Source organism: Piliocolobus tephrosceles, chromosome 4, assembly GCF_002776525.5.
Source record: "Piliocolobus tephrosceles isolate RC106 chromosome 4, ASM277652v3, whole genome shotgun sequence".
Lineage (NCBI taxonomy): Eukaryota > Metazoa > Chordata > Mammalia > Primates > Cercopithecidae > Piliocolobus > Piliocolobus tephrosceles.
Genome location: NC_045437.1, coordinates 37,638,646 through 37,659,069, shown reverse-complemented (window position 1 = coordinate 37,659,069; position 20,424 = coordinate 37,638,646). Strand labels below are relative to the sequence as shown.

Sequence of the window (20,424 nt, the reverse complement as noted above, 5' to 3'; positions counted from 1 at the left end):
TTTCACAATAGACGAAAACACTTGGAATCGGTAACCAGCAGCTCAGGAATTGGGTGAGTAGGCTCTGGCATGTGCATTAAGAGACAAAATGGCGGAATATGACCTTTTGGGAGCATTCCACTGGAAAAGAGAAGAATGCCACAGGCAAGCATTTGAACAACTCCAGTAAACATGCTAAGCATGCTCACCTCTCAAGTATTAGCAGACCACTGTGCATGCGGGTGGCCCGCCCTAAGGGAATAATCATGGGAAAAAGGACACAAGACCCTGGGAGTATGCCAACGTATAAAACCCCAAGTCAAAAGGTCAAATGTCCCATTTGGCCTCCACAGCACCCATTTGAGTCTCTTCCAAGTGTACTTTCCTTTCTTTCCTGCTCTAAAGCTGTTTAATAAACTTCCTCTCCTGCTCTGAAACATGCCTCAGTCTCTTTCTCTGCCCTCTGCCCCTCAGTTGAACTTTTTCTTCTGAGAAGACAAGAATTGAGGTTGCTGAAAACCTGTACCTATTTCCCATCACTAACCCAGATATTCGCCACCCCTAACACTCTCACACCACCACAACAATCAGCGCACTGAAGACGTCTGTGACCAAAGGTGTGGGAGTTTCTCCCCACCACCAAGCAGCGAACACCAGTTGGGTATCAATTCCATCACGATCTACCTGGAGATAGTGTCAGATCCCACAGGTTGAGGGCTCAGTCCCCAGGACTGCTGCCCGTTCCACCACACACCAGTCACAAGATCAGGCCTCCACAACTTCTGACTGACTGGCTTCAAGTTGGAGTTCCCATTTTGGGTTCAATTAATTTGCTGGAGCAGCTCACAGAACTCAGGGAAACACAATTAGTGGTTTATTGTGAAAGATATTGCACAGGATACAGATGAAGAGCTGGGTAGGGCAACGTATGCCGGAAGAGGCATGGGCTCCCATGCCCTCCAGAGGTATGCCACCCTCCAGGAACCTTCACGCGTTCAGCTGTCCAAAAGTTCTCCGAACCCAGCGGTCTTGGGTTTTTATGGAAACTTCATGACATCAGCATTTCTTCCCTGCAGGTATAGGGTGGAGCTATCTCAGGGGAGGGTCTTAAGTCCCACAGTCTGAAAGGTGAGGAAGATTAGAGTCCTGTCTTAGGGCAGTGAAAGAGGGTAAGAGACAGGTTCTGTTTCTGAACACACCCAACATTTTAACAAAAGACCGTTAAAAGGGCTATGTGAGTTATGAGCCAGGGACCATGGATGAAAGCCAGTATATATTATACATACATATATAAATAAATACGTATAAAAACACCACGGGCCACACCCTGGGTTTTTGTTTGTTTGTTTAGAGACAGAGTCTGGCTCTGTCGCCCAGGTGGGAGTGTAGTGGCACAATCTTGGCTCACTGCAGCCTCCACCTCCCGGGTTCAAGCAATTCTCCTGCTTCAGCCTCCCAAGTAGCTGGAATTACAGACACGCACCAGCTAATTTTTTGTGTTTTTAGTAGAGGCAGGGTTTCACCATGTTGGCCAGGCTGATCTGCAACTCCTGACCTCAGGCAATCCACCCGCTTCAGCTTCCCAAAGTTCTGGGATTACAGGCGTGAACCACCACGACTGGCCCACACTCTGGTTTTTACCATGGACCCCTTACATCAAAAGAATATATATAATCATAAATAATTAGTCCAGTCCATCATGTTATGTGAATGTCTCTCAGAGTGAGGCCACACAGGTTTGAAGATTTACTTTCAATCTTGTCAGGTTCCAAAAGCAGTAGTGATCTTGGTAAAACATATACACCCTTTCAAACATCCGGAATAATTGAGCTAAGAAACAATGTCATCTCTTGGTCTGGGACTCTTTTGAGTTGTTAATGTAATATTGAATTTCCCTCAATTAATAACCCATTTATTCATTTCTTTACACTCAGCAACATTTCTCCTTCTCTCCATGAATACCCAAACTTTTTCACCTTGTGAAGGGACATCAGAATCGCCACTGTGCTGGCCTAGATTGTAGGCAGCAATACAGGTCTAGCAAGTACCTCCTTCTCAGTCCACTCCCACTCAGATAGTGTAAGGTTACACAGGTACAGAGCTAGTGAGCTATTTTTACCACCAGGCAATATGGCTGCTTCGCTCTTAACCCCAATGTTGCTAGATGGGTGGAAGGCACAGCTCACCTCCATCAGGCCCTCAGGAGTTCTGACATGAGGTTTAAAAACACAGTGACAGTTTTTTGCTTAGAAATCATCCCTGCTTCCAGCACTTAGAGTTATAGCCTTGGTCCTAAGACTACTGCATCAGATATGGGAGAAAAAGAAAAATAAATTTTTTTGAGGTGATTTTGGGAAGAAAAAATACATGTAGTTTTTTAGTTATAGTTACATAACTATTACCCTGATATAGCAAATACACACACACACACACACACACACATATATAGTTGTTTTAGTAGAGACAGGATTTCTACTAAACATATATATATATAGTTGTTATAGCAGGGTACTCCTTCCTTGGCAAGATTGCATAGCCATACCAGCATCCATCCTCCCTAGCTGCTCTTCCCCAGATCAATCAGAAACAGAAAAAATCTAGTGGGGACACTAGCCTCGCTCATGTTGCGGGTGAGTACACACTCGTGAAGGTGTATCAGCCAGGGCTTTTCCATCAGGAAACCTGTCTCATAGCTATCCACAGTTTCTGTCTCTCTTGGTAACAAACAGAGTAATTCTTACTGGCATTATGTGCCAGAGAGGGTGCAAAGGTAACATGCCTCAATTCAGCCCATCTCTGCACCGCTGCAGTGACCTATGTCCCCTCATTTCATGAACCCAGGTGGCCACCTCCAGGGAGCACACAGGGATACCTACTTGTTGATTCCAATCACCTTCCAGACCCGGAAGGGAGTTCTTCTGATGGGCACTTGTTCTTCTTTAACACACCCCTCAAATTTCCATAGGGCCATATCCCATGTGGGCATTTCTTCAATAGGCTGGGTTTCCGTTGCCCTTCTGCCTGACCATGTGGCCAAGCCATTTGTCACTACCCATGAGTCAGTAAAAACCCAAACACAGGGGCTTCCACCACTGTTCAATTCTTCCATCACTGTTAAAAAAAACAGCATGCAATTCAGCCCACCAAGCTGATCCATTTTTATCTTCTTTGATCAAAGTAGCTGACTTCCAAACAAGATGTTGTCCATTCACATTGAAACTGCCATCTGTAAACCAAGCAGCTCCTTTTTGGTCAGTCAAGAACTGTTCATATTGTACTGTCCAAGCATTGATAGAATCCAGCAGCACCTCACACAGTTGCAGAGTCAGTACTAGGGGTAAAGAGGCTACCTGCTTGTGAGTATCTTCTTGCATTTCCCAGATAGCATAATCCTGAATAAACCATTTCCATTTTATAACGGAATTCTTCTGAGCATTACTATCCTCATTAGAGTATTTCCTTGACGTCATCCGAGATAGCATTGGTATTTCAGGTGTCAAGATCATGTTATGTCCTTCAGTCATAGGAGTAGCTTCAGTTAACTTCCCTTAGCAAGGTAGTAAATGCCCCTCAACTGGAAATTCTTTAGTCCAAAGTCTTTGTAGTCATTGCGGGAAATGCTCACAGGATTTTGCTATAAGCCCCAGGAAATGCACCACAGAGTGCTGTCAAATGGAGAATTTATCTTTGTCAGGTGCTCTAGCTTCTCCTCTGCACTGTGTGGGCTCGGGCAAGCTTATTGGTTCCCATTTAGTGTGTAAAAGTAACATTCCTTGAAGGGCAGATTTACATGCCTTCTGTTTTACAGTACTAGGTAAGGGAAATAATTCCCCAATCAGATACAATGTCATTTCCCATGATACAATTAGGTAAAAGAGATGCAACCACTTCACATGAAGCATGTTCAAATAAATATCAACTTCCATAATCCTATCAGTCCTTACATTTTTATGTTCTAGTTTTAGAAACTTCTCTTCTCCACCCCCAGACCCTTTTATCCTCTTTTGTGCAAAAGGCTTTGGGTCTCCAGCCAAGGGCTGAGCCAAAGGACCCTGATCTTTCTTCAATCTTTACTTTGATTGACCTGCCTGACTATTGCACCAGACAATTTCTCAAAGTCTGATTAGATTTCTCATTAGAATCTCTGCCTTCTGGCTTTTACAATTTCTCTAAACCGGTGGAAATAGAGCAAACTGGGTTGAAGCCCTTTGATATTGGAGGATTAGCAGAGGCTCCTTTTGGTCCACCCAACCTTTGATACTGTTGTATTGACCCCATCCATTTCCTTTGTTTTAACTCCATCGATTTCCATTTTATTCATTCTGTTTTTTAATAGCCATCTAAAGATTTCCTTCCTATTGGGACAAGTCCTATGACTCTCCTTTCTTTTTCTTCGTATTTTCACCCCATATCAATGTTTTTTTATTCACCTCATTTATAAATAACCTTTTAAGAATTTCCACCTTCTTGGCTCATGCCTGTAATCCCAGCACTTTGGGAGGCCGAGGCAGGCGGATCACGAGGTCTGGAGATTGAGACCATCCTGGCTAAAACGGTGAAACCGTGTCTCTACTAAAAATACAAAAACAAAATTAGCCGGGTGTGGTGGCGGGTGCCTGTAGTTCCAGCAACTCGGGAGGCTGAGGCAGGAGAATGATGTGAACCCTGGAGGTGGAGCTTGCAGTAAGCCAAGATCGCACCACTGCACTCTAGCCTGGGTGACAGAGTGAGATTCTGTCTCAAAAAAAAGAAAACAAAAAAGAATTTCCACCTTCTTGGGGAGCCCTTTGATTCTGCTTTTTGTCTTTCCCTGGTCTCATTAGGTTAATTAATAAAAACATCAACGAACCTATTATTTTTATTAGCGTCTGTATGACCCATAAGGGAAAGCTGAGACAGCAAATTTGGTTCAGCTTCTCAAAATGCCGTTCGATTTTGAAGGAGTAATGTCACATGGGGTGCCAATGTAGAAGAGGTCCCCTTAACCACGGCATTTACCATGACCTGGGTTATGGACATATTCATTGAATGAATACTCCTGCCATCATAAAACCAGTCCCACATGGCTTGCACATGAAGCATTTCAGCTGCTTCATCTGGGATGCTTCACTTGGCATTTACAGGTGGAGTTGGACGGTCTCCCGTCTCGGGGTAAAGCCATCTTACAGTAGCTTTTATTGAGTCCACCAAGCTGGCTATTACTGCATGAATAATCTCCTGTGTGTCTGGATCATATATACCTATCTGTGATTGTTCAACAGTAAGCTGTGGGGCTTCCATCAACCTGAGCATGCTGTTCTACTCTGCAGCATTTAAAACCAAAGATACCGTGCCTAAATTAGTCACTTTCAGAATCTATTTTAGTAAAGGGTTCTCTGGAAGCTGATGATACTTATCTACAAAATGAAGCAATTCCTTCACATTATTCTCTTTGGTTTCAATAGTTATCTGGTTTTGTCCTTCCTCCACATTGACTACCTTCTTGGTAATCACGGGTCTCAGTGGTACTTTGTATTGTCCCTGCATACAATTTTCTCCTTTGTTGATAACTTTGAGACTAGTGGGCTGAGCTCAGACAGACCCACATCTGAGCTTGATCCAGCCTCAAGGCCTGACCCAGCACTCTCTTTTACTTTCATTTTGGCCATTATAGGTATAACCAAGGAACTATTTTGTTTTTTTTTTGTTTCTTATGAGTTTTCATTTCCTTATGCATCCAGTGAACCAACCCCATGGGAGTTAGATCCATCTTTAAATTCCACTGGTAATATTTACCTTTAGTAACGGATCCCACAGCTTTGGCTTCATACCGTAGGTGACCACGTCGCCACCAGGAATCAAAAATTCTTCATCCCCTGCCCTTTTATTCTTTCTCTTCCCAAACCACAAGTTTCTGTTAGTCAGAATGAGTCTAGCAAATCCCACTTCTGACACCAATTGTTTCAGGAAAAACTCTCTCAAGCCACATTTTCCCTCTGCTCTCATATTACCACAACAATCAGCAACACAGAAGACTTCTGTGAACAAAGACGTGGGAGTTTCTCCCCACTACCAAGCAGCAGACACCCCTGGGTGTCCTCCAATGCAATTCCAACATGATCTACCTGGAGATAATGTCAGATCCCACAGGTTGAGGGGTCACTCCCCAGGACTGCTTCCTGCCCCCTGACATCAGTCACAACTCCAGCCTCCAGAATTGCTGATCAGCCAGCTTCAAGTTGGAGTTCCCACAACCCCCTCTTTTGGCTCAATTAGTTAGCTAGAGCAGCTCACAGAACTCAGGGAAAAACAATTAGTGGTTTATTATAAAGGATATTACAAAGAATACAGATAAACAGCTAGGTAGGCCAAGGTATGTGGGGAGGCTCCCATCCCATCCATGGATGTGCTACCCTCCAATAGAACGGAGGTTCCATGTGTTCAGCTATCCAGAAGCTCCCCAAACCAAGTCCTCTTAGATTGGCCATGGGATCTCTGCACACGTTAGCTCTCCTTCACCTTCTGCCATGAATGGAAGCAGCCTGAGGTCATCACCAATGCAGATGCTTAATCTTGAACTTTCCAACCAGCAGAATTATGGGCCAAATAACCCTTTTCTCTTCATAAATTACTCAGTCTCAGGTATTCCTTGATAGCAATACAAGATGGACTAAGTGCCACAAATAGTTTTGCCCTCTGTTTTTATTTTATTCTAAAGTGTAATCATGAATGCTATCATTTAATGAGTGTTAATTAAGTGCCAGGCACTTTATGTACAGGATTATCTCACCCACATAACAACTTTCACAGTAGAAATAATCACCTCATTTACGCAGATCAGGAAACCAAGGCTCAGAGGAGTTAAGTAAACTTCCTGCGTTCAGCAAATATTGATTGCGAGTCTTTCATGTACTAGGACTTAGAATCAGAAAGTGGTAGAACCAAGATCCAGGGGTACATGCGTCTGGATTTTAAGCCTGAGTTCTTTGCACAAGGCTGCATTGCCTTCTTAATAAAGAACTTCTCCAAAAGACCTTCTCTGTCATCCTCATTTCAAAAATAATCCTTTTGAATTCTAGAAGCCTTTTGAGTACAAAGTAAGGAAGACTGTTAACTATGTTTACCAGATGGTGGCAACAACATTGGAATATGTCTGGTTTGTTTGTTGTTGTTTTTAAAAGTAGAGATAGAGAGAGATAATTTCTAGACTTCATTTGGTGCTTCTTAATTGAGGAGCAGGTCTGGAAAAGAATAGACCAGCCACTGGCTGCGGTGGCTCACGCCTGTAATCCCAGCACTTTGGGAGGCAGAGGCGGGCAGATCACTTGAGGTCAGAAGTTTCAGACCAGCCTGACGAACATAGTGAAACCCAGTCCCCACTAAAAATAGAAAAATTAGCTGGATGTGACGGCGGTGCCTGTAAGCCCAGCTACTTGCAAGGCTGAGGCGGGAGAATTGCTTGAACCCGGGAAGCAGAGGTTGCAGCGAGCCGAGATCACACCACTGCAACCGCGATCAGAGGAAGACTCCCTCTCAAAAAAAAAAAGACCAGCCAAGAGGCTCCCAAGTGCGGGAGCCTCTGCAATCTGATTAACTGAGCTAAAGGAATCAGGGGTGGTTTTGTTAAAGGGACTTAGTTTAATACTTAAATTACATTCTATCCCTTATCCTCTAGGCACCTTTTCAGAAAATCTACTCAGTTCCTCAAGCTACATGGCTGGGAATCAATGTGGACTCACTTTATCCTGTCTTGCTGAGGAAGTCTACCTCTTCAATATGTCTGCTTCCTCCATGCACGCGGCCATTCACATTCAGACCACAATTTTCTCTTGCCTACGTTTTTGCAACTAATTTGAAGTCCCTAACTCTGGTCTTTTTCCCCTTAAATTCATTTCCCACACAGCTGCCAGCATAAATTTTCTGATATGTAAATTAAAAATATGTAAATTGGGCCTTGTTTCTTCCACTGTATCTTCCCATGGCTCTTAGGAAAAAGGTCAAACATTTTAGCATAGTAAATAAAGTCCCTCATATCTAGCCCAGCACTGTTCAGTACAATTTGAGCCTCATATCTAGTCTTAAATTTTCTAATATCCATATTTAAAAAATAAAAATAAGCAGGGTAAATTAATTTTAATATATTTTATTTAACCAAATGTATTCAAAATATTATCATTTCAAGACGTAATCAATATTTTTAAAAAAATAACGAGACGTTTTACAGCCTTTTTTTCTTATACTTCATCATCAAAATCTGGATGCTAAATTTTTATTAAAAATACTGAATCTGTAGATTTCATAACATTTACAACTGAAAAAATGAATTCAAATTTCTAAACTGTTTCAAACATACTTAAAATTATAGCAATAACTGAATCAAGTATTATTTTTAATTAAAATTAAATAAAACTTAAAATTCAATTATTTAGTCACATTAGCCATACTTGAAACATACTTTACAGCTATATGTGCCCAGTGGCTACTATACTGGACAGCACAGATCTAACCCTGATTAGATGTCTCAGGAATAACAGCAGCTAATGTAAGTATATGTCAGGCATTCGTCTAAGCATTCCCATGTATTAGCTCATTTTAATTTAGTTGTTACAGAACAACAATCCTATGAACTAGATACTATTTTTTCTCCACTTTATGAGAGCAAAAATCAAGGCACAGAGAGGTTGAGTAATTTGCCCAAGTTCACACAGCTAGAAAGAGCAGAATTGAGGTTTGAACCTACGCAGACAGGCTCCAGAACTTGTGCTCTTAACCACAGCAATATTGACTGCCTTGAATTCTTGAAATTCCAGGATGCCTCCTCTTGCTTCTAGACTGCTATATCTGCCTCTCCCTGTATCTTCTTCCCTCCTCCAGCCAAGGCCTGAGAATGCACATTTGCCCTTGCTGACTGGGAGAGTGACATTTCCCACACTGTGGCATTATTTTTCTGGTAATGTTTGAGTTCTTATCTGTATGGATTGTAAAAGCAGTGTATTACTAAGACAAATGTCAGTGTTCATAACAAATTCCAGAGCAGAAAAAAATATTTAATCAGATGTGCTTATCAAAGCTCTTTCCTTGCTTCAGAAATGTTCAAGCTGTTTTTAAGCTGATACTATTCCCCTGCTCTGCCTGAAACATTTGAGGAACCTTCTTGGTTACATAACTTGGTGTGAACACTCTCGCCCTGTCCATAGATGATGGTTCACAGAGCACTGACATGAACATTTTCTCTCCTTCCTAACTAATAAAGGACAGCCTTTCCAGGAAACATGTGCTTTGTGAAGTCTGACATTAAGAGTACACTAAGTCAGCCCAAGAATGGGGCGCAGTTAAATATGATTAAAAGTAGAGGATTAAAAATATTATAACAGGAAATAGAAAAAATGAGAATTACGGGCAAGGCAGCTCTTGCTGCACTTTGAGTTCAAAAAGAAGTTACCTAGTTTCATGAGAAGGTAAAGAAATGCTATTACCATAAATCATTATTAAAATTCACATTAATATGATTACCTTAAAAATTAGATGAGAAGAGGGAAAGCTAATTGGATTCTGCTACGGTCACACTAATCAGTATTCTTTTTACAGCTCGAAGATAGGATTTATACAGAGGCGTCACTGACACATTAATGGCCACTAGTGAACAGTACCAAATGGTTTGATTTAACTACTAGAAATGAATCAGCCTCTTCATTTAGCCTCATGCACATGAGCCAAAAAAGATTATCATCTGAGACACTTGTAGCCAGAGTCTAGCCTCAACTCAGCTACAGGTTCTAAGGAAGAGATTTGAGCATCTGTGGGACCTCAAAGCCATGGGCGGCTAACTTATGACAAATTCAATGACAGCATGAAGGAGGATTTTTAGGGAAATCATATCTGGGTGAGGCTGTGAAAATCATGTTCTGAGCTTGGGAAAAAAAAAAAAAACATAATTATTCTCCTCCTTCCCTAATCTGTGTCCATATACACCAGGGTTCCTCCTTTATCCCTATTCACTATAAAGAAAGGAAAGAATAAACATTTGACATGCTATTTCAACATTGTTGCTGTTGTCCATTCAAAATATTTTTCTGGAGATCAGACTTCTGCTTCCAGCCAACATGGAGTAACGAGGACCAGGATTATTTTCACTCTTGAAACAACCCAAAACCTAAGAAATGGTGCTCAAGACTCTGAACATCAAGTGGCAAAAAATAATGATCTTTGCAAGACAAGAAACAAACAAGGTGAGCCCTATAACTGTCCCAGCTCACCTGCTTTGAGACAAATTACAAGCCATGGTGCAAAAAAGGGAAACCCAGAGGAACTCCTGAGTTGAGGAGATGGGGCTGAGACATGAGGAAGACCAAGGTGGCTGGACTATTAGAGAGGAGAGATAACCAAAGAAAAAAATCTCCAGAAAGAATACCCCTTTGAGTAAATATTCAGCTGATAAGTGTAGACATGTGAGAAACTGCTGGAGGCCAGGGAAAGAACCACCCAAAAAGATAAGAGGTGATAGTGCTCAACTTTCACACAAGGTCAGAAATAATGCCTATTCCCTCAATATAGACTGAAAATCCTCATGATTCATAGGGAATTAGGTAGAATATAGAGATAGCTCTTCCCTCAGAATTGGAAAATAATTAGCCCTAATTATTGAACCTTGAATACTGTTCACTTCTAACCTAACAAATCTTAAAAGCATATTCAAAAGGACCAGACTCTCTCCAAATAACTTAATTTGGTCCCAGAAAATGTCCTAAAAATTATCTTTATAGGAATACAAAAATAACCAACATCCAACAAGGTAAAATTCACAATGTCTGTCATCCAATAAAAAAGTACTAAGAAGCAGAAAAATATTAGCGGAAAAATCAATCAAATGACTCAGGATTTTTCAGGCAGAAGAATCAACAGCAAAGGACATTAAAACAGTTATTATAACTCTATTTCATAGGTTCAAAAATTTAAGTAGCAAGATGGAAGCTGTAACTGAGACCCAACTTGAACTTTAGAGATGAAAAGTCCAATGTCTGAGATTAATAAAAAATGCACTGGATTGGATTAATAGATATTTAACTTACATGTTTTAGAAGAAAAAAACTGTAAACTTGAAGACATAGCAAGAGAAATTACCCAAAACGAAGTATAAAGAGAAAAGCAATTTTTTTAAAAAAAAAGGGAACTTATGATCGGTGAGCTGTGACAACTTCAAGTGGCCTAATATATGTGTAATTGCAGTTTGCAAAGAATGGGTTCCCAAAATAGTAGGCAGAGTCTAAGATTACCTCCCAGTGATCTTTGCCTCCTAGTATTCATATTATTCTTTAGTTCCTGTCTCTTGAGTGTGGGCTGAATTTATTGACTCAATTCTAATGAAGAAAATATGGCAAAGGTGATGTGATATAACTTGTGTTGTATAATATATTACAAAAATACTCTGATTTCCATCTGGGGGCTTTCTTTCTCATTTTCTTTAGCTTGTTTTTTTGGAGGAAGCTAGATGCCATGTTGTGAAGCAGTCACATGGAGGGGTCCATGTGGTGAGGAACTGAGGCTGCCAACAAGCATGTGGGTGAGCTTTGAAATGGATCTTCTGAGGTCTGCCAGAAGCTACAAAAGTGAGTTTGTAAATGGATCTTGCCCCAATCAAACCTGGAGATACTACATCTCTGGCCAACACCTAGGTTGTAGCCTTATGAGAGACCCAAAGCCAGAGGCACCCAGCAAAGTTATATTCAGATTTCTGACCCACAGAAAGTGTGAAATAATAGGCCAAGTGTGGTGACTCATCCCTGTAATCCCAGCACTTTGGGAGGCCAAGGTGGGTGGATCACCTGAAGTCAGGAGTTCAAGACCAGCCTGGCCAACATGGCGAAGCCCCATCTCTACTAAAAATACAAAAATTAGCCGGGCATGGTGGTGTGCGCCTATAATCCCAGCTACTTAGGAGGCTCAGGCAGTAGAATTGCTTAAACCCAGAAGGCAGAGGTTGCAGTGAGCTGAGATCGTGCCACTATACTCCAGCCTGGGCAACAAAGCAAGAGACTCCATCTTAAAAAAAAAAAAAAAAAAATTAAGACATTATAAATGTGTATGTTTTCAGTTGCTAAATTTTGGAATAATTTGTTACACAGCAATAAATAACTAATAAAAATACTAAAGAAAAATGACCAAAAAGTTTCCAAATTTCATGAAAACTGTAAACTCACAGATCTAAGAAAATCAATGAACTCCAAGCATAATAATAATAATAATAATGAAAACCACATTAAGACACAACATAATCAATTTACTCTAAACCAATGACAAAAAGAAAATCTTAAAAGCAGTGAAAAAAGACATATTAACAAACGTAAGAATGTCAGCATATTTCTTGTTAGAAAAAATATAAGTGAGAAGACAGTGGAACAACACCTCAAAGTTCTGAAAGATAAAAATTGTCAATAGCAGAATTATTTTTCTAAAATAAAGGTGAAATGAAGATTTTTTCAGTCATGGAAAAGTTGAAAAATGCATCAATAGCAGATCAAAATTTGACCCAAGAAGCATCAATAAAAGCCCTTCAGGTCAAAGAAAAATAATACCAGCTGGAAATATGCATTAACATAAGGAGATGAAGAAAACTGCAAATGGTTACTACATAGACAAATATGTAAGTTATTTTTAGAAGGTAAATCATTTTGAAAAATAACTGATGGTTTAAACAAAAAAAAAAACCTAACAGTGTAGTATAAGGTTTGTAACATGCAAAAGTAAAATGTATGACAACAATAAAAAATAATCTAAAAGAAGGCAGAACAAGGGGGTGCAGGGGGAGCAAACAAAAAATGGGACAAATAGAAAACAAATAGTAAGATGAATGATTTAAACTTAACCACATTAGTAATGAAATAAAATATAAATGGTGTGAACATCTCAATTAAGAGGCAGAAACTGTCAGACTGTATAAAAAAAGTAAGATGCAATGATATGTTGCATACAAGAAACCCAGTCTAAATAGAAAGACCCAAACTGATTAAAATGAAAAGAATGGAAAAATATACCATGCTAATACTAATCAGAAGAAAGCTGGACTGGCTATGTTAATATCAGACAATGTAGATTTGGAGCAAAGAATATTACCTGGGACAAAGAGGTTTATTTCATAATGATGAAGGGGTCAATTCATTAGGAAGATATAACCATCATAAACTTTTATGCACCTAATAAGTGAGCTTCAAAACACATGAAGCAAAAATTGTAGAAGTACAAGAATAAATAGATAGTCCCATAAATAGTTAGAGATTTCAGCATCTCTCTCTCAATAATTAATAGAACAAGTAGACAGAAGACTTTAAGAAGACTTAAATAACACTATTAACCAACTTGACCTAAATGACATTTATATACATTCTGCCTAAAAACAGAAGAATACACATTTTTTTCAAGTTCACACAGAATATTTACCTAAGTTAAATACATTCTGGGTCAACAAACAAGTCTCAATAAACTGTATAGTCTATGACCATAATGAATCAAATTAAAATTAAATATTAATAACAGAACATCTGTTGAAAATTCCCCCATATTTTTGGATATGATATAACACACATTTATATGACACATAGGTCAAAAAAGAAATCAAAAGTATTGGGAAGTATTTTGAAGTAAATAAAAATATAAAAACAGTATATCAAATGTGAGACATATTGCTAAAGCAGTACTTAGAGGAATTTTTATAACACAAAAATACCTGTATTGGAAAAGAAGAAAAGTCTCAAACCCATAATCTCAGCTTTCACCTTGAAAAAAAACAGAAAAACAAGCGCAAATTAAATTCACAGTCAGACTAACTTTGAAAAAAAACTAAGTTGGAGAACTAACTGATTTCCAGATGTATTATAAATCCACAGTAATCAAGACAATGTAATATTGATGTAAAGGTAGACAAATAGGCCAATGGAACAGACTAGAAAATGAACTGAAGAGACGGGAACTCCCATACACTGCTCCTGGGAATGAAAAATGGTACCACTTTGGAAGACAATCTGGCAGTTTCTTAAAGAGATAAACATGCACCTACCAGATAATTCAACAATTCCACTCCCAGATATTTAGCAAAGAGAAATGTAAGCATAGGTCCATACAAAACTTGCACATAAATGCTCATAGTAGCTTTATCTGTCATAGGAAAAAGGTAGAAACAACTCAAATATCCTTCAAGCATAGAATGGATAAACAAACTATAGCATATTCATATAGTGGAATACTACACAGCAATAAGAAGAAATGACTACTGATACAGGCAAACATAAATCAATCTCGAAATAATTTGTTAATTGAAAGAAACCAGACAAAATGATTACATACTATATTATTTTGTTGATTAGAATTATAGAAAATGCAAAGTAGTGATAGAAAGTAGATACACAGATGGGAGTTGGTGGGCAGTGGGAAGGGGCAGAGGAAAGGATTACCAAAGGTAAAAGAAAACTCTTGGGTGTAATGGGTAAATGTTCATTATATTGATTGCAGTGACAGTTTTATGACTCTCTCTCTCTATATATATATACACACACACACATACACATACATACACACACACACATTGCAATTTACCAAATTATATACCTTAAACCAGTAGTTTATTGTATGTCAATTATACCTCAATATAGCTGTTTAAAAGGAGATCAAATTCAGATGTAGACAAATAGGTCTTAATCTTTAAAGCGATAAAATAATATTGTGAACCAAATTAATGTATCTGGATGGCAGGGCAAGTTTAATTCAGATTGTAAATGCTTCTTACGCATCTTGAAACTGTGGGGAAACTGGGAAGAAGGAAGCCATGTCAGGTTTATCACATATGCTGCATTTGTGGTGTCTCTGAGATACAACTCTTGCATATTTTAGTACTGCTAGTGTCAGAAGAATCTATCTATGCTAGGAAGACTTCACTCTTTGAGTGTGGAAGTTATTATTGGGAACATTCGTCAGTACATTCCATTTTTAGCTCAATTCTTGGGCTATGAACCGGTGCCAGATACCACATCTGGTTCTTTTAAGAGTTTCATTAGTGTCCCCTATGAGGTGCAGTTAAAACAGAAAAGAATTTTAATGAGATTCAAAATCTTATTGGGTTCAGGAGTCTTGGCGTGATATTGAATGTGGCACCACTCCTGGAGGCAGCAAGGGGGGAAGATAAACTGCAGGAGATCTGAGGCGCTGAAGAGATCTGAGGATCAGAGCTCCTTGGGTCTCCCTGAGGCCGTGGGAGGGGAAATGCTACAAAAGAATAGAACCAACAGGCTGTGCCAGCTGGTTCATAGCAGTGAGACAGAGGAGAGCTACCCACACCCCAACCCCCATAAGCAGGAAATCACATCTCTGTGGATATGGGACAGCCCCCATTGTTACTCTGCTAATAGTTCTTTCCCATAGGTAAAAGTTAGTGTAAATACCTATTACGAAATACTCGGTGCCAGGCTGTGTGCTAAACACTTTCACTCTCATAAATTCTTCATGCTGACCTTGTTAGGTAGTATATCAGTTAGGGTGGCATTTGGCTGTATGTGGCTTAACTTAATAGGGTACTCTTTTTTTTTTTTTTTTTTTTTTTTTGCTTTTCTCATATAACAAGGAATAGATGAATGGGCAGTTCATTATGCCCACAGCTGCCCAAGGAGCAATGTTTCCCAATTCCACCTGCTCCTTTACCCTTTGTACGTCTCTTCATTCCTCCATGACTGCTCCACCACTGGGTACTGAATCACATCCCTGGCAGAGGGACCCTGAAGAGCAAAAGCATGTGCCAGTTGAGTCAATCTCCATGGGAATAGCCCCACCCAATGACACCTGCTTATAGTTCATTCGCCAGAACCGGGCCAAACAGACCCCCTACTGGAGTCTGGGAAATAAGTGTTTCTAACTGGAAATACCACCGAACTGGACAAAATCATTAGAAAGGAAGGAAGATAGCATAGCTACCGGGTAAGAAACTAGCAGGTCCTTCAGAGGATATTAACATCCCCATTTTACAGATAAGAAGACTGATTCAGAGAGATTAGCATAATTAGAAAGGAACAGAGATGAGATTTGAACACAGCCAGCCGGTTCCAGGCTCTGTGCACGTTATCACTAAGCAGGAGCCAAGGTCTCTGAGTGTGACGTCCCTGTTGTGTCACTCTTATCGGTAGTGACATTCCACGTAAACAGATATGAGAACAATATTCTGACTTCCTCTTCTGCAAGATTACAAAAAAAAGTCTTCTAGTGATTTCCTTCCTGTAAGTAAGACAGCAAATTAACCTTTATTTTATATATATATATATATATATATATATATATATATAAATTGATTCAAGATTTACTGGAATAAGTATTGGGCTTTGTTCACATATTGTGCCATTTGCTTAAGAAATGCAGGGTTTTCCTTACTCCTAGAATTAAGAACAAGATTTCAACTGTCTCTTAGTCATAGAGTAGATCAAAGCTTATCAAAGTTACTGACCAGGCTGTGATATAACCTAGACCCCTGGTTTAGAACGAGACGTCTGTGTACACTAAGTATCTCATGCATGCTGTTTCCACACTGGTGGGGGGCTGTTTCTTTCTTTTCTTTTTCTTTTTGAGCTCAGTCTTTATTTCTTTTTCTTTTTGAGCTCAGTCTTTATTTCCCCACCCGCCTTCCCAGAGGAGTGCTAAGCAGGAAACAGCCTGCCACCATACTCCAAGAAGTCTGGCCATTCAAAAGCTAGGAATAATTTGCCAAGGGGATAAAGAGGCTGACCAGGTCCCTTTTACCATAGAAGGACCAACTTTAGAGCAATATAATTTGCAGGCTTGCTGTCTACGTTTATATAGGGTGGAATGGGTGAAAGAAAAGATGCCAGTTTCCCTCTCCTCCCTTCTCAGGAAAGATACCAGAACCATGATCCTATAAACTCTCTTCTCAGTGGGAGCTCTAAGTTTCATGTGCAGAGATCAAAGTAGGCACCAAACCCGTTCCGCCAGTTTCAAGGGCCACTGAGTTGGCATAGGCGCATTATGGGCTTGACTCCAGTTCCTTGTCTTGATATAAGATTGGGTCTCCTTAGTGACAATCAATAATGCCAGGTCCATGTGTTCTTTAAAAGTCACATATCTGTCATCTCTAGGATCCAGGAGTGTGCAGGTCCTACTGCCACCCTCTTTCCTAAAACATCATGCACGTTAAGAACACCTCTATATTTGAAGCTCATTTATAAGCATGTGTCAATATGTCAGTACTTAAATAAATAAATTTACTTTTATATCGAAGGATTCTTAATTATTCTTTATAGATGCATGTAAACAAACAAGCATGAGTGAAAAAGATGACAGTGTCCAAGTGACTCTGAAGACGGTTGGCAAAGTATCAAAATATTCCAATCCCTTATTAGATTTATTTTGCCTCGGTTTACACCCTGGGTATCCCAGAGCTCAAATTAGCCTGATAAGTGGCAAATCTCCCTTCACTTGGTGTCTACTAGGGAACAACATTAAGTTAGCATTTGAATGAGTTTGGTCTTGAATTTCAGGATTTCCTTTCATCTACTGAAGAGGTCATGTGGAAGAGCTCTACAGTTTGGGCTGAGGCGATATTTCTCTTCTCTGGTTTGGTTTGTTTGGATATTTTTGGCAGCGAACACTTGCATTTGTTTGCATGTTTATAGAGAGTCCTTTATTTTACCCTGTGTGAACCTGACATTTCACCTTTAATATAAATAAGTTGCAAATAAAGCAGTAGTCATTTAACCCTGAGCCAACCAGAGTAACTAAATACAAAAGCTGAGCATCTAGAAGCTTCCAAATGTGTCTGCTTTTGTTGGAATGACAACCTCCCCTCAGTAGCATGGGGATAAATGGTTCAAAGAAACAGCAAAAGACAATGGTGCTTTTAATTTCTTATTCACTGCCTCAATTGTCGTTCACAATGGCAATCAAACCGTGTTGACATCTTGGCTCTGTTAAATGATCTTAATGACAGACGCCCAAATGTTCCTGGTTCTGACCATTACTTGGACAATGACTTTGGGTCCCTTCCCTCTCTGTCCTCTTCCTCCTCCACTTCAGTACACACAAACATACTACCTGTGTGTCTTTGTGCAAATAACCTAACCTTTTTGAGAGTTCCGCTCATCCGTGAAACGTTGATATTTCTCTCCCACAGTTGTTTTGAAAATAACATGAATTGTGAATGTGTTTTTGCACTGTGTCCAGAATACAGTACGTGCCCAATAATGTGGGCACCCTTCTCATAAGTTTTTGCTGTCTTCAGGGCTGACTTCACAGATGTGTGACTCAACAGGGCTTCCTGCTTCCCAGGGTCCCACTCATGGCTTTATGCTCTGCTATCATTGCCAAAAATTCTTAACATTTTTTTTCAACAATAGGTCCAAATTTTTATTTTGTAGTGGACCCTTAAATTATGTAGCTATTCTACCTCTCTTTTTTTTTTACTCTTTCTCCCCTTTTTCAAACTTTTTGGGTCTACCAGATGTTCTCTTGGTTGGCTAGGTCATTCAGCCAGTTGCCCACAAGGTGTTCTGCCGGTCAGAGTGGTGTCTATGGCTAAACTCCATGTTCCTACCTTTGACCTAGGTGTTATCCATGTACTGCCCAGGGTTTCACCATGCTTCTGGTTAAGGTGCATGTGTATTGGTCAAGATGTAGCTTTGAACAATGAAAGCTTTTCTGAAAAGAATATGACTGCCCACAACTTCCAGTTGACCCAGCACGGATATAGTATAGTGATCCCAACAGCAGCCAAAATGTAAACTTAGGGACGTCAGGCCATTGGTGGGTTTTGTTTCCATGCTCTATTTCCTAGTTTGCCCCATCAGGAGCAAAACCAGGTTTTGTGAGGCCTGAGCCTGTCTAATTCAGAGGCCTTCTTTAGAAGTATAACATTACAAATATACCATTAACTGAAGTTTTAATTTGTGTGTTACTATAGTTTACTTAAAGGAAGGAAAAAGTCCCAGCTTTTCTCTACACAAATCATCACTGTTATTTGTGATACTTATCAGGTTAGGACCTAACTCATTCAGTAGGTATCCAATAAGTGTTGATTGATTTTATTAAATATCAACTGGAAATTCTGAATATTTTTATCTGATGTGACTGTTTATATCCCCAACTAAATTATGATTTTTTTTTTTCTGAGACAGAGAGTTTCACTCTTGTTGCCCACGCAGGTGTGCAATGGCACAATCCCAGCTTGCTGCACCTCCACCTCCCAGGTACAAGCAATCCTCCTGCCTTAGCCTCCTGAGTAGCTGGGATTACAGGAGTGCACCACCACACAGGGCTAATTTTTTATTTTTTTGGTAGAGATGGAGTTTCACCATGTCAGTCAGACTGGTCTCGAACTCCTGACCTCAAGTGATCCACCCACCTCAGCCTCCCAAAGTGCCAGGATTACAGGCATGAGCCACCACGCCTGGCCTAAATTATAATTTTTATAGTAAAACCTTAGGAATATAATTGCTAATTCTTTGAATTCTCCATAGCACTCCCTTATTTCTTTAGCAGAGTGCTCAGTGAATGTTTGTTAATTTTTATATATGTCTTATATAATATGTTATTTGTTATATATATAATGTATATATACATAACATATATGTTAATTTTTATATATACATACGTGTGTATATATTATATATGTGCATATATGCCATATTTTACATATAACGTGTTCCTACACTATATGCCAGGACAGAAAACCAGGCATTTCATTTGATTGAGGGTTGTCAAACCAATAATCTGCCTTCCTACCAATTCCTAAACACGGAAGGGATCTTATATATCATCTGGTGATGCCTTTACTTTACTGATGAAGAAGCAGCCCAGCAAAGTTAATTGACTTTATAAAGCAGTTCTATGGCCTGAACTAGAACTCAGGCTTCTCACTTGGAATCCAGTGATTATTTTGCTACAGAATGCTAAGTGTGTGACTAAAGAATGGGGGGGGGGAAAAAGAGAAATTAGATATAGTTTACTTAAGTTACAGCAAATTTAATAAAATTCTTTAGCATTAAAAGTGTTTTTGTTTTATCAGTTTCATCAGTAAGGTAGGGTAATCATTTCCAGATTAATGCTAGATTAATTTGCCTTGTAAAAACTTCATTGTATTGAAATGGGGAGGAAATGTACAGAATTAGAGTGGTCATATTTCATGCAGACAATGTTTTTTATTTATGATACTATCCCATAATTTTTCATAAGTCATAATTTATCTTGAAGCTTTAATTTAGAATTAATGAATCTTTCTAAAAGAAAGAATCATTTTTTTCTAAGACAAATAGCTAGCATAGAGTGCTTAATTATGAAGATGGCTTTTAATCTTTACTCTCTTTTCCTGATTTTGATAAATATTAAAACTTTTTTATTATTAAAAATAAGACTCAATTCAAGCCATAGAAAGACTCCAATGAAGAAAATCAAATAATCTGAAATAATCTGTATCTGCCCAGATGA

The 20,424-nt window shown here is 39.3% G+C and overlaps 1 long non-coding RNA gene across 1 annotated transcript in view; it reads right to left on the bottom strand.

Moving 5' to 3' along the window:
- Window positions 1-20,424, bottom strand: part of LOC111545503 — a 107,499-nt gene that overhangs the window by 33,487 nt on the left and 53,588 nt on the right. The gene's annotated exons all lie outside the window — the stretch shown is intronic.